Source organism: Sorex fumeus, unplaced genomic scaffold (assembly GCF_029834395.1).
Source record: "Sorex fumeus unplaced genomic scaffold, SorFum_2.1 ptg000035l, whole genome shotgun sequence".
Taxonomy (NCBI): domain Eukaryota; kingdom Metazoa; phylum Chordata; class Mammalia; order Eulipotyphla; family Soricidae; genus Sorex; species Sorex fumeus.
Window position 1 is genome coordinate 28,260,147 of NW_026606092.1, and position 13,541 is coordinate 28,273,687.

The 13,541-nt window shown below is 38.4% G+C and overlaps 1 pseudogene; it reads left to right on the top strand.

Annotated features, from left to right (window-relative positions):
• Window positions 1–2,392: 2,392 nt before the first annotated feature.
• On the top strand, window positions 2,393–7,414 carry LOC130026956 (non-POU domain-containing octamer-binding protein-like; annotated as a pseudogene).
• Window positions 7,415–13,541: the final 6,127 nt, after the last annotated feature.

The window sequence follows — 13,541 nt, forward strand, 5'->3', positions numbered from 1 at the left end:
AACCTGGAATATGGAAGACATAAAATGACATCATAGTTTACACCAAAATGAAGCAAAAAAATTTAGTTTAATTGCAAATATACTTTAATATATTTTTGTGCTTTAAATCCATGCTATGAAATGGATATTTTTATCCCCAATTTCCTAATTTAAAAAAAAAAGAAAGAAAGAAAACAAGGTGCAGAACTGTGGGAAAACTTGCTTAATAAAATATAGCTAGAAGGTGAGGATCATGAATTCAAAACCAAGTCAAACCCAATTCAAAAAACTTAATTTGTTTTTTTAATGAAGCATTCTTAATGGTACCTTAGCCTCTGGGAAGGTAATATCTGAAAAGAGGTTCTTACTACCCGATTTAAGGACTGAGTTGACCGAGTTGACCTATACTACTTTCCTTTCAATGTTGCAGTGCAACGTTAATTCATCTTTTTTAACTTTAATTCATATTGGTAAAAAAATCACATCTGCAAAAAATTGCTGCAGGCTTCAATACCCCCTTTTATCTTACTCCTATACTGCTCCGTTCATTTATGTTACATGCTTATCCTTTTAAAATACGAACTTGGTCCTTGAATATTCCTTCCATATTCTTTTTGTTTTTTTTTTTGCTTTTTGGGTCACACCCAACGATGCACAGGGGTTCCTCCTGGCTCTGCACTCAGGAATGACTCCTGGCGGTGCTCAGGGGACCATATGGGATTCTGGGAATTGAACCCAGGTTGGCCACATGCAAGGCAAACGCCCTATCCGCTGTGCTATCTCTCCAGCCCCTTCCTTCCATATTCTTACATAACAACCTGATTAAGTCACACACAGTTTACTTGGGTAAATCTATACTGAATGAGCAAAATAAAGCATAACTCCAAAATGGAAATAATCTACATATTTAATGAATATATTAAAGTTGTCATATCCATAAAATGGGTTGGAGCGATAGCACAGCGAGTAGAGCATGTGCCTTGCACGCTGCCAACCCGGGTTTGATTTCTCCATCCCTCTTGGAGAGCCCAGCAAGCTACCGGAGAGTATCCCACCCACAGAGCAGAGCCTGACAAGCTCCCCGTGGTGTATTTAATATGCAAAAAAACAGTAATAACAGTTTAACAATAACTGACATCCTTGTTTGATCATTGTATAAGTGAAACCCAAGCACAAAAATGTGTAAGTCTGCAACTGTACCACATGATGTCTCACTATTAAAAAATTTTATAATAAAAAAAACAGTAATAACAATTCTCACGATGGAGATGTTACTGGTGCCTGCTTGTGCAAATCTATGAACAACGGGTGGACAGGGCTATAGTGCATCCATAAAATTATAATTTAATATCAATGGAATTCTAAAACAAGAAAGAAAATGGATATTTAAAATATTATATGAAAAATAACAGCCAGACAATATAACACATGACATGTAATATGAATTGATTCATTATACTTAAAACTGTTGTTTTGAAACCAAATTAATCTGTACTGACAGAGATCAGATCTATGATGACTTGGAGTTAGGAAGTAGAATTGGTGGGGGTAGTTGACTTTTAGAGCTTTTAATCTCATGATAGTATCTATACACATGCCAAAATTTTTGTACTAACTACTTTGAGTGAAACTTAAAGTGCATCTAACCTAAATTGATATTTTAAATTGGTTCTTGTTTTGGTCAGCAAAAGAGCAAATAATAGTGCAAGGACTTTGAGATGTACCAGATAATAGAATAAGGTCAAAGTATACCCACTTGGCTAATATACTTAGGACTTGATGGCAGTAAGCTTCCTTATATTTTTGAAATTATCTGTAAAAATATATTCTGAGTTATATTTGATGAGGGTCAAACCTGAAAAATTCTAGTTCTCATACTATGAATTTGTTTTATGTACAATAAAAGAAGCAGTAAAAATAAATTTAAAAATCATGTCTTGGTGGAAAACATATTTAATGTATGCTCAAAAGACGCCATGATTCTGAAAACTTTATCAGGAACATAAGCCAATGATGACTATTTTATAAAATATAAACTATTCCTCACAGAGATTTTATTCATAAGATTTTATCTGAATCCTGGCATCTTGTAAAGACAAAAATAATCAATAAAACTTGTAAATTGGCTAATTAAAATTAAAAGGTTTTGTGTAATTGCTGAAATCGACAAAAATGCTTCATTTTACTGACAATTCAAAAATTCTCTAGAGTGATGGAACAGGAGCTAAAGTATTGATTTTTTTTCTCAGAAAAAAAGGGAAAGAGAAAGTGAAGGGAAGACAAGATTTCAAGTTTTGGGTGAAGTTATGTGCCTACAGAAAAAAATATCTGTCTGATATAAAATGTGATTAAAAACAAAAAAAATGGGTCGCCGTTACTCCGAGGAGAGACCAGTTCATGAAGGGATGCAAGAATGCAGAGCAATAAAACCTTTAACTTAGAGAAGTAAAACCATGTTCCAAGGAAGCATCATCTGCATCATCACCAACAGAACCACCAGCATTCGCAACAGCAACCACCATCAATACCTGCAAACAGGCAACAAGCCAGCAGCCAAAATGAAGGCTTGACTCTTGACCTAAAGAATTTTAGAAAACCAGGAAAAAAGACCTTTACCCAGCATAGCCTGCTTTTTGTGGGCAATCTTCCTCCTAATATCACCAAGGAGGAACTGAAGAAACTATCTGAGAAATATGGGAAAGCTGGTGAGTCTTCAATTATAAGGATAGGGGCTTTAGCTTTATTCACTTGGAACCATTAACTGTGAGTTCACAAAAGTAAATCTCGGGAAAAGCTGCTATGATGTGTCTGTGCATGTGCATTGGGTGGCCGTGAGCTGCTTCCCCACCTCCCTACCTCCAACAAGGCTCCCCAACAGAGACACAGAGAGACAGGGAGATGGGGAGGCTGGGGACCAAAGTCTGATGGTGAAAAAGGCCCCTTTTAGTGCAGAGCTGCTAGCATACTTATAGAACATCTGAAGGTGGGTTGAGGTAAGGACAGGTGTGATTGATCATTTACATAGATAAACATTTGGCAGAGGAAATTCTCTTGCGGAGATCAGCGCAAGATGACACTGTCTCCCAGGGACATCTACATTGGTTTTATCTTTCCTTCTAGTGTATTAATTATTAAATACTTGCAGTTGTTTGTATAAACAAAGTAAGGGAAAAAGATCCCAACACTTAGTTCTCTGGGCTGAGAGCAAGTCTTTTAACACTTAGTTCTCTGGACTTTGAGAGCAAGCAAGGCTTTTTTTTTTCCCCCTTTATTTTATTTATTTTTTAAAGTTGTAGATTTACAATTTTTTGTGCTTTGGTTTCAATTATACAATGATCAGATACCCATCCCTCCACCAGTGCCCATTTTCCACCACCATGGATAATATCCCTCCCACCCCCATCCCCCCATCCCCCCTGTCTCTGTGGCAGGGCAATCCCCTGTGTTCTCTCTCTCCTTTTGGGTGTTGTGGTCTGCAAAAGAGGCATTGAGTGGCAAATATGTTCAGTCCATAGTCCACTTTCGACATGCATCTCCCCTCCTGGGAGGATCCTCCAAACATCCTTTATTTGGTGCTCCCTTCTCTATCTGAACTGCCCTTTCCTCTAGGATACCCGGCTGGCCTCTAAGTTATGGAGTAATCCTCCTGGTGCTGATCTCAGCTATTCTTGGGTATTAATCTCATACTTTGTTACTTTATATCCCCCAGATGAATGCAATCTTTCTATGTCTATCCCTCTCTTTCTGACTCATTCCGCTTAGCATGATACTTTCCATATTGTACCACTTGTATGTAAATTTCATGACTTCATCTTTTCTAAGAGCTACATAGTACTCCATTGTGTAGATGTACCAAAGTTTCTTTAACCAGTCATCTGTTCTTGGGCATTCAGGTTTCTTCCAGTTTCTGGCTATTGTAAAGAGTGCTGCAATGAACAAACAAGTGCAGATGTCACTTCGACTATACATTTTTGCCTCTCTGGGATATATTCCCAGGAGTGGTATTGCTGGGTCAAATGGGAGCTCAATTTCTAATTTTTTGAGAATCGTCCATACTGTTTTCCAGAAGGGCTGAACCAGTGGACATTCCCACCAACAGTGAAGGAGTGTCCCTTTCTCGCCACATCCACGCCAGCATCGGCTGCTTTTGTTCTTTTGAATGTGGGCCAGTCTCTGAGGTGTGAGATGGTATCTCATTGTGGTTTTGATCTGCATCTCCCTGATGATTAATGATGTAGAGCATTTTCTCATGTGCTTTTTTGCCATTCGGATTTCTTCTTTGAGAAAGTTTCTGTTCATTTCATTGCCCCATTTTTGGATGGGGTTGGATGTTTTCTTCTTGTGGAGTTTAACCAGTATTTTGTATATCCTGGATATCAACCCCTTGTCAGATGTGTATTCGGTGAATATCCTTTCCCATTCTGTAGACTGTCTTTGTATTTTGGTCACTGTTTCTTTGGAGGTGCAGAAGCTTCTTAGTTTAAGATAGTCCCATTTATCTATCTCTGTTTTCACTTGCTCGGCCAGTGGCGTGGCATCTTTGAAGATACCATTAGCTTCAATGTCATGGAGGGTTTTGCCAACTTTATCTTCAATGTACCTTATGGTTTCTGGTCTGATGTTGAGGTCTTTAATCCATTTTGATCTTACTTTTGTACATGGTGTTAGGCAGAGTTCTGAGCCTATTTTTTTGCATGTAGCCATCCAGTGATGCCAGCACAATTTATTAAAGAGGCTTTCCTTACTCCACTTCACATTACTTGCACCTTTATCAAAGATTAGATGAGCATATGATTGAGGAGAGATGTCAGTGTATTCAACCCTGTTCCATTGGTCTGCAGTTCTGCCTTTGTTCCAGTACCATGCTGTTTTAATTATTACTGCTTTGTAGTACAGTTTGAAGTTCGGGAGGTTGATTCCTCCCATTTTCTTTTTCCCAAGAATTGCTTTAGCTATTCGTGGGGGCTTATTGTTCCATATAAATTTCAAGAGTGTTTGCTCCATTTCTTTGAAGAATGTCATGGGTATCCTTATAGGGATTGCATTGAATTTATACAATGCTTTCGGTAGTATTGCCATTTTGACAATGTTAAGTCTCCCGACCCATGAGCAGGGGATATCTTTCCATTTCCTCATGTCCTCTTTTATTTCCTGAAGTAGCGTTTTGTAGTTTTCTTTGTACAGGTCCTTTACTTCCTTAGTTAAGCTGATTCCTAGGTACTTGATTTTCTGGGGCACAATTGTGAACGGGATTGTTTTTTTCATGTTGCTTTCTTCTCTCTCACTGTTTGCGTATAGGAAAGCCATGGACTTTTGGGTATTGATTTTATAACCTGCAACTTTACTATATGAGTCTATTGTTTCTAGGAGGCAAGCAAGGCTTTTACCGTGAATCCCAGATTAAGTCCTCAGGCCAGTTCAGCTCTTCTTCCCATGGGGGTCCTGTCTCTTAGGTTGTAACAGCTTGCATCAAGACCATGCATTTATGCTTTCTAGAATGTTCCATTTAGATGCCGGGTAGCTTTGCCACTCGCCCCAGGTACATCCTAGTCCCATGGCAGAACCTCCCTTTTGGGGTGTTAGGAACTACAGCAACTGGAGCCTGAGTCAAGTAATTATGACCAAGTAATTGTGCCCAGGAGCAGATATATTTCGGAGTCAGTCAACTCCCACATATTAGGAGCATAGCATTAATGGTCTTTCTGTGTTTATCAAAGAACATTGCTCTATAGTAAAATATGAAAAGTCTATAGGGAAAATAGAAAAGCAAGTACAAATATATAGCACTTCAAATACAAAGCAGTACAAATACAAGTTCAGAATTACCAGAAAATTTTAGCTTACAGCAATCAAGACTGACTTAGAGAATTGTGACAATGAGAGGTAAAATACAAGGGAAAGGTTAAGGATGAACTATAAATAAGTTAGGGATCCTAGCAAGAGCATTTTAAACTTCTCTATGAGGAAGAAAGGGGGCAATTCACTGATGAAGCACTTAGGGTTAGTAAAGTAAAGTAAAGTAAAGGCCCTCCCATTGATCATCGATTTGCTCGAGCGGGCCCAGTAACGTCTCCATTGGAGACTTTGTTGTTACTGTGTCTGGCATATCGAATACGTCATGGGGAGCTTGCCAGGCTCTGCCGTGTGGGCGAGATACTCTTGGTAGCTTGCCGGGCTCTCCGAGAGGGGCGGAGGAATTGAACTTGGGTCGGCCATGTTGCTATCCAACACAAAGAAAAGGTTGAAGATAGACTTTAACCAAATTAGGGATGTTAGCAAGGGCATGTTGAGCTTCTCTGGGAGAAGGAAAGTGGCAATTCACCAGTGAAGTCTAAAACACTTAGGTTGATATTCAACAAACTCTAGCCAAGATTGCCAAAGTGGAGCTGGACGACATGCCACTTCATTTTGTGGAGTGTGTGCTTTGTTTGCCATGGTGCATCCCTCACCGTTTGAAACCTCCCTCAATATGCGTCCAGTGAACTGCTGGAGGAAGCCATTTCTGTGTTTGGCCAGGTAGAGAGGGCCGTGGTCACTGTGGATGATCGAGGAAGGCCTTCTGGAAAAGGCATTGCTAAATTCTCAGAGAAACCAGCAACTCAGAAAGCTCCGGACAGATGTAGTGAAGGCTCTTTCCTGCTAACCACATTTCCAAGGCCTGTGACTGTGGATTCCATGGGCCAGTTATATGATGGAGAGGGACTACCAGAAAAACTGGTTATTAAGAACCAGCAATTTCACAAGGAAAGAGAACAATCACCCAGATTTGCCCAGCCTGAGGCACTTGAGTATGACTATGGCATGCGCTGGAAGGCTCTAATTGAGATGGAAAAACAGCAGCAAGACAGAGTGGACTTATATAATATCAAGGAAGCACATGAGAAGCTGAAAGTGGAGATAGAGGCTGCTCGTCATGAGCACCAGGTCATGCTCATGAGGCAGGATTTGATGAGGCGTCAAGAAGAACTTCAAAAAATGGAAGAGCCCCATAATCAAGAAGTGCAAAAATGAAAGCAACTGAAGCTCAGGCAGGAGGAGGAGTGTAGCACCGCGAGGAAGAGATGCGGAGATAACAGAAGAAATGATGCAGTGACAGCAGGAAGGATTTAAGTGAACCTTCGCTGATGCGGTATATCTCCCTTTTGCCCCTAATAGAGAACAGGAGCTGCAGATGAGTCACATGGCTATGGGAGGTGGTATGGGCATAAACAACAGAGGTGCGTGCCTCCTGCTCCTGTACCAGCTGGTAGCACAGCTCCTCCAGGACCTGCCACTATGATGCCAGATGGAACCTTGGGATGACCCCACAAATGACTGAGTGCTTTGGCCAGGCTGCTCAATGGAAGGAATTGGGACAACGGATGGAACCCCTTCTGCTTTCAACCATGCAGCTTCTGGGGCTGAATTTGCTCCAAACAAAAATTGCAGATACTAATAAAATTGCATTGCCTACTTTTCTAATACCCTTAATGAAAAAGACCCTTTTTGGATTAGCCAGAATTCCACCCTGGAAAAGTGTTAGGGATTCCTCCCAATAGTTAGGTCTTCCCTGCCTGTTGTATTCTATGTATGGTGTATGCTGGAGGCAGAAGGCAAGGGAGGGAAGATCATTACAAATTAATGCTGTGTGGTATATTGTGTCTGTGTGGTACATTCCTGAAGCCTCATGTGATTGTTGAGCCAAAGGGAAACATGACAAAATGTAGCCAGTTAGAGCCCCATTACTCTTGATCATTCTATTTGTCTATCTTGTTCTATTTGCTTATTCATACCCTGCAATACCAAAGACACTGCCACATATACCGCTGAAACCAAATATCCCCCATGACCTTAGTCCCATTGCTCCATTCACTCCCAGGTGGGAATTCCAGCAAGTGTTCATAGAGGTCACAGACAACATAGGTACTGGTTCTGTTATATCCCATAGATTACCCTTTCATGTCCTTCCTTAAGGAAGACATTTTCTCTTAGAGATTTTCACTTTAGTGTATCTTTTAAAAAGTCTTGTGTTAACTTGCCTTCCTTATTTTCTTGGGAAAAACCTTGGATCACCAAATCTGTCTCTGGTGTTGCTTGTCACAGCTTTTCTTAATAGGCCCAGTACAATCTCGGAAATAGGGTTGCTGTAGGCTAAAGGTCAGACAGTAGTTCTTCAGCTTGCCTATTTTAGGTAGTTATGCAGTTCATTTTTTATTAGTGTGCCATGTTTGGTTTGTCCCTGATAATATTTGGAGTTTTTCTGAAATAAGTAAAGCAGTAAAGCAGTATCACCTTATTAAAATACATTTTAAGCCTTAGAAAAAATCATGAATAAAAAGTTTAATTAGAAGAAAGCCTAAACTTCTTCCATTAATTTCACATCTGTAAACTCTCTAAAATAACCTATTGAATAGTGAGTTAAAATATATAATTTGAGTAATTTCAAAACTCCATAATTATAAAAAGCAAAAATCAAAGCAACTACTTAGAATAGATTTCTCCTTTCAGTAAAATCTAAGTAAGGAAGGAAGAAACATGGGCATACCATGCAGTAGATATCAAGTCCTCATAGATGTTTAAGCATTTGACTTCTGGAGTGAAATAGGCCATGGTTATTGAATAGTCATAGCAACTCAGCTGAAAGGTAATCAATGGACTTCAACTCAGATGCACAGTTTGATTGACAGATGATAACTCTCATTCAAGCTAAGACAGGACTTGAATTGTACTTTTGGTATTAGAAAATGTGTAACGGGTAAGTTTTTCCTGAAGGAGGAAAAAAACAATCTCCTTAGTGGTTCATTCTTTTGGTCTGAGTCTCTATGATAGGTGACAATGCAAAAAATGATAAATAAGCTATTTTTAAAAAGTGGTGGTTGGAAGATCTGCAATGCACAGACAATATTGTAGAAACCTCTTTTATAAGACTCTGAGCCTTCTCTTTTGTTTAGCCACAATACTAAAATCTTCTCTATTGATATTTTTGTTTGGGAATTTTTCTCTGCTCTGGCTTGGACTGCTCTGTGAGTGAGATGAAGAGCTGCCAGGGTTAGTCCATCTGGTTGGCCAAATGAATTGTGCTCACTGGAACACTACCAGATATATATATATATATATATATATATATATATATATGTAGAAAGTTTAATTTCCAAAGAGTCTAAGACCCCAGTTCCCTACTCAGTTTAATGGAAATCACATTCTCCCATTGGTTTAAATGCTGTAACCTAGACTTGCTTCTAATATTCTTGATCCCATTCTCTTGAAACCACCCAACTCAAAGTGAATCTTCTCCTCTTTATTAAATCTAAAGCATCAAAATCAGTTTGACAAAAAGATCTGTGCCAAGTGAAATACCACTGTGTTATATTTGATTACATTTGTCTGACCTTGAACAATCTTAGGAGCCAGAGCAGTCATTTCAGTTAACTAATTTAGTTTAAATTGCTTAATTAAAAAATAAAATTTCATGGAATTCCCTAGATTAATTTGCACTTATACTTAGGAGCATCAACATTTATAATCAATTTAAGGAGGAAATAAGCCTGGAGAATTTTATAGTTTTCAGTGAAACCTAATTGGATTCATTTGGGCTGAAATGGGAAATATAGAAAGATCTGATATATTTTTAATTTCCCAGATCTTAAGGACAATAATGGACATTTAATCTTTGTAAGACACTGAGCTTTAGACTTGAAATTGAAGAAATTGTGGATTTCAGAGATAAACCGCCTGATTCTTCATACCCTTGCCTTTCAGGGAAAGCAGTATTCTGGCATACATTGTAGCTGGCATCCACAGGCAAGGCAGCCTTCATCACAGGCGTGGGTGATGGGTGACAGAGGCAGGTGCATAGGACCAGCAGAAGCCCACTCTTCTTAGCTTAAGTATATTTTATACCCAAGCTTTTCAATCTCCTCTGTCTTCTCAACTATATTTTATTTTATTAACATTTTGTATAGTTTAGGTAAATGGGATAATGATGTTGAAGTTTGTAGCATTCATTTGTAAAGTTAAGATATAAGTTAAAATATACAGTTACAAAGCTGTTCATAATAGGGTTTCAGTCTGACAATGTTCCAACACCTATCCTTCCACCAGTGTACCTTTCCCACCACTGATGTCTCCAGTTTCCCTCCTGTCACGCCTGCCCCCTGCCTCTATGGTGGGCACTCTCAATTTGGGCATTATGGTTTGCTATACAGGTACTGAGAGGTTATTATATTTCTGAACAATATTTTAAATGGGAGTGTCAGGATTAGACTTTAGTGTTTCTAAAGATTCTGTCAGTAAGGAAGAAATTTGAAGAAATTACAAACTAAGAGTCAGTGAAAACATTTTTCATCTGATTCCTTCTTTCTACTTAGAGAGCCTGCAATATCTAGAATGAACGCAACAGCAGTAGAAAAATGAAAAGAGATTTTATGGAGGTAAAATGTGAATAGAATTATTTTTTCAATTAAGAGAGCTTTTGAGAAGTAAACAACAAAAGTGTGGGTGAAGGTATAGTTTATTGACAGATTTCTGTTCAGTGTGATATTCCTCTCCACATCCACGTGTACAATTGAGATTTAGTTAGTTAGTTACCATAGTTAATGCCTATGACAACATGCATGTCCCTATTTAGTAGATATGCTTGATGGTCCCCATAGCAGAAAAATAAATGTCAATCACATTGGGAATTCGAGGAAGACTCCTTAAAGAGAGAACACATTTAAGATGCCAGTGGCACAATTAGTTTTATTCACTTGTCTTTAAAATTTTGTTGTATCTTTCTCACTGGTGTTTTCTTTTCCATGTGATTTAATTTGTCAATATTTTCCTTGACCCACACTTGATCCCTCTAGATCTAGATTCCTGACTGATAACTGTATAATTACTCATTACTTAGTTTTTATATTTTAATTTTTTAAAGAAACATTTTACAGATTGATACTTTGTTTGCCTATTGACATTAATAGTTGAATTTTAAACATAATTTTCTAGCACCAATCCCACCACCACTGTCAACTTCTCTCTACCAGTGTTCTCAATTTCCCTCCTGCTCCCACTCTAACCCAGACTGCCACCTTGATAGGTATGATGGACTTTTGAAATTTTATTTACCAACTATTAACCATTAACTATTATGTAGGCTCTTCAAGGATCAGGACCTTCTGTTCAGTTATGTTTTTCAAGTACTACATTAATGCCTGGCAGTAATGATGAATGTTTTTAAATGAACAAAGCATGAACTGAATTAACACGATAAATATGTATTGAGTATCTATTATTTTTGAAGTTCATGTATCTATTCTAGTCAGAAAATTTCATCTCTGAACAGAGATAAAAATTTCATCTCTTTAGGACATTCAATAAAAAGTGAGAAAACGTTATTGTGGGACTCTATAGAGAATCTGAACTAGAGTTATGAAAGTGTGTTAGTAGTAAGCATATTATGATGGAGCTGTGGCATATTTAATACCCATTAGCTAAATCATTTTAGGTCAAGTAAAATGATTGGGAGGCTAGGGAGAAGGTTCAAAGGAACAGAAGAAATTCTTTATATTCAGGAGCCCTGGGTTCAAAGCCCAATACTACGTGGTCCATCAAGCAATGCCAGGAGCAGCCCCAGAACACCAAGCCAAAGGTATTATCCACCTGCACCACCTAGTGTGATCCAAAATAAACAACCGAAGAAAAACAAGCAACAACAAGAATAGGGTTCAGTACTGAGCCTAGAGGTTAATAACTAAAGGAAGATGTAAGAAGAGAAGTTTAGGTGGAAAATTAAGTAGAACTGGTCAATTAACGTAATGATACAGACCCAAGGAAGACAGTGTCATAGAAATTCAGGAAGATTAAATTTTTGTGATAAGGATTTTTTGAAAATAGTAAATAAATCACATTAATTAAAAGCAAAATTGTTATTAAACTTGCTTAAAAGATGATTGCAATGGAATAAATCATAAAGTCCTAAAATTTTCATGTTGAAACCATAAGTCACAGTATGACTAAATTTAAAAAGAGCATATTCGTTAGAAGAAATTAAGATTAAATTAATTGAAACAGGTGTGGTCCTGATCAAATCAGACTGGTGTCCTTGTAGAAAGAGAGAGATACCAGGTGTTACACACAGAAGGCTATGTGAGGGCACAGTGGTGTGACACTGTCTTCAAATCCAGGCAAAAGACCTCAGGAAAAACAAAACCTCTTGACACTGACGTTGAACTTCAAGTGTAAGAAAATAAATTTCTTCAACTTGAGTCACCGAGCTTGTGATTTTGTGTGCATGTGCATGCATACGTATATGTGTGTGTGTGTGTGTGTGTGTGTGAGAGAGAGAGAGAGAGAGAGAGAGTGAAGCAAGAAAGTTTTTATTGAAACTTTATTTAAAAAGATGTGAGGGTGAAAACAGGAGAGTTAACACAGGCTTCCCAGAGTGAAAAAGGCAAGCAAAGAAACAGACAAACAAGCAAGATACATGTCCGACAGAGAATATGGGCTTGAATAGCAAGGTAGTCTGTGATATTCTTTTGCTAGTCTATACCAGACTAGCACGGTGGTCATTGGTGACATTGAACTAACAACATCTCAGAAGCAGTAAAAACAGATATTATTAAAATGGTAAGATAATGTGTGAAAGGGAATAATATTGTTTGCCAACCCCTTTATACAGAACTATAGATATTTGGAATGAAATTGAACCAGAATTTGTGTCAAAAATCTGAAAGACTATATGTAAAATGAAATTATCAAAATTTTCAAGAAATAATGTTATAATCTTTATACTATAATATGGATAACTGTAGGATAACACTCTTTTGTCCTTCCTCAGGTAGCTTAGGTTTGTCAGGTCACACCCATCTAAGGACACTGAACTTGTATTGTAAGCAATGTCCTTTCTGTGTGGACACAGGAAGACAGTTAATATTATGCTTTGTAACTTGGGAGTTGATTGACTCCGAATAATATTTACTCCTGGGCATCTGATTTCTTGACTCAGTTGCCCTTAGTTCCTAGCACCCCAAAAGCAGGGTCCCAACGAGGGACTGAAAGGACCCAGGGCAAGCAGTGAGCTACCCTGGCATCGAAATGGGCCAGGCCAAAGAGCCACGATACTCAACTATAAGTTGAGGGCATGATCATGGACAAATGCTGTCATGATCCAAAAGTAAGTAACGACGAGACTAGGACCCTGCTGGAGCTAGGAAGATTAACCTGGCCTGAGGACTGCGAAATGTATAGTGAGATGTTCTCAGGAAGAACCAAACTAAATTTATATCTCCTACTGTGCTCATACAGAATGACATTGCTAGAAATATTAGAAGTAGATTTATTACAACTATTTAAGTAGATTACTAACTGAAGGAAGAACACACCCTTGTTGGGATCCCACCCTTGGGTGGCTCTCCTAGTAATCTGAAGTAATCTCTGTAGATGAGATTTTATCCTTGAGTTAATCTCCTGGAGGAGTGGTCTTACCTCTCTTTGTTGATTCGTCAGTATTCAACCCACCTTTATGTCACCGCCTTATGTGACTGCTATATAAACTAAGACGTAAGCTCGGAAAAGGGGTCAGAAGTGGGAGAGCTCGGGCTCCA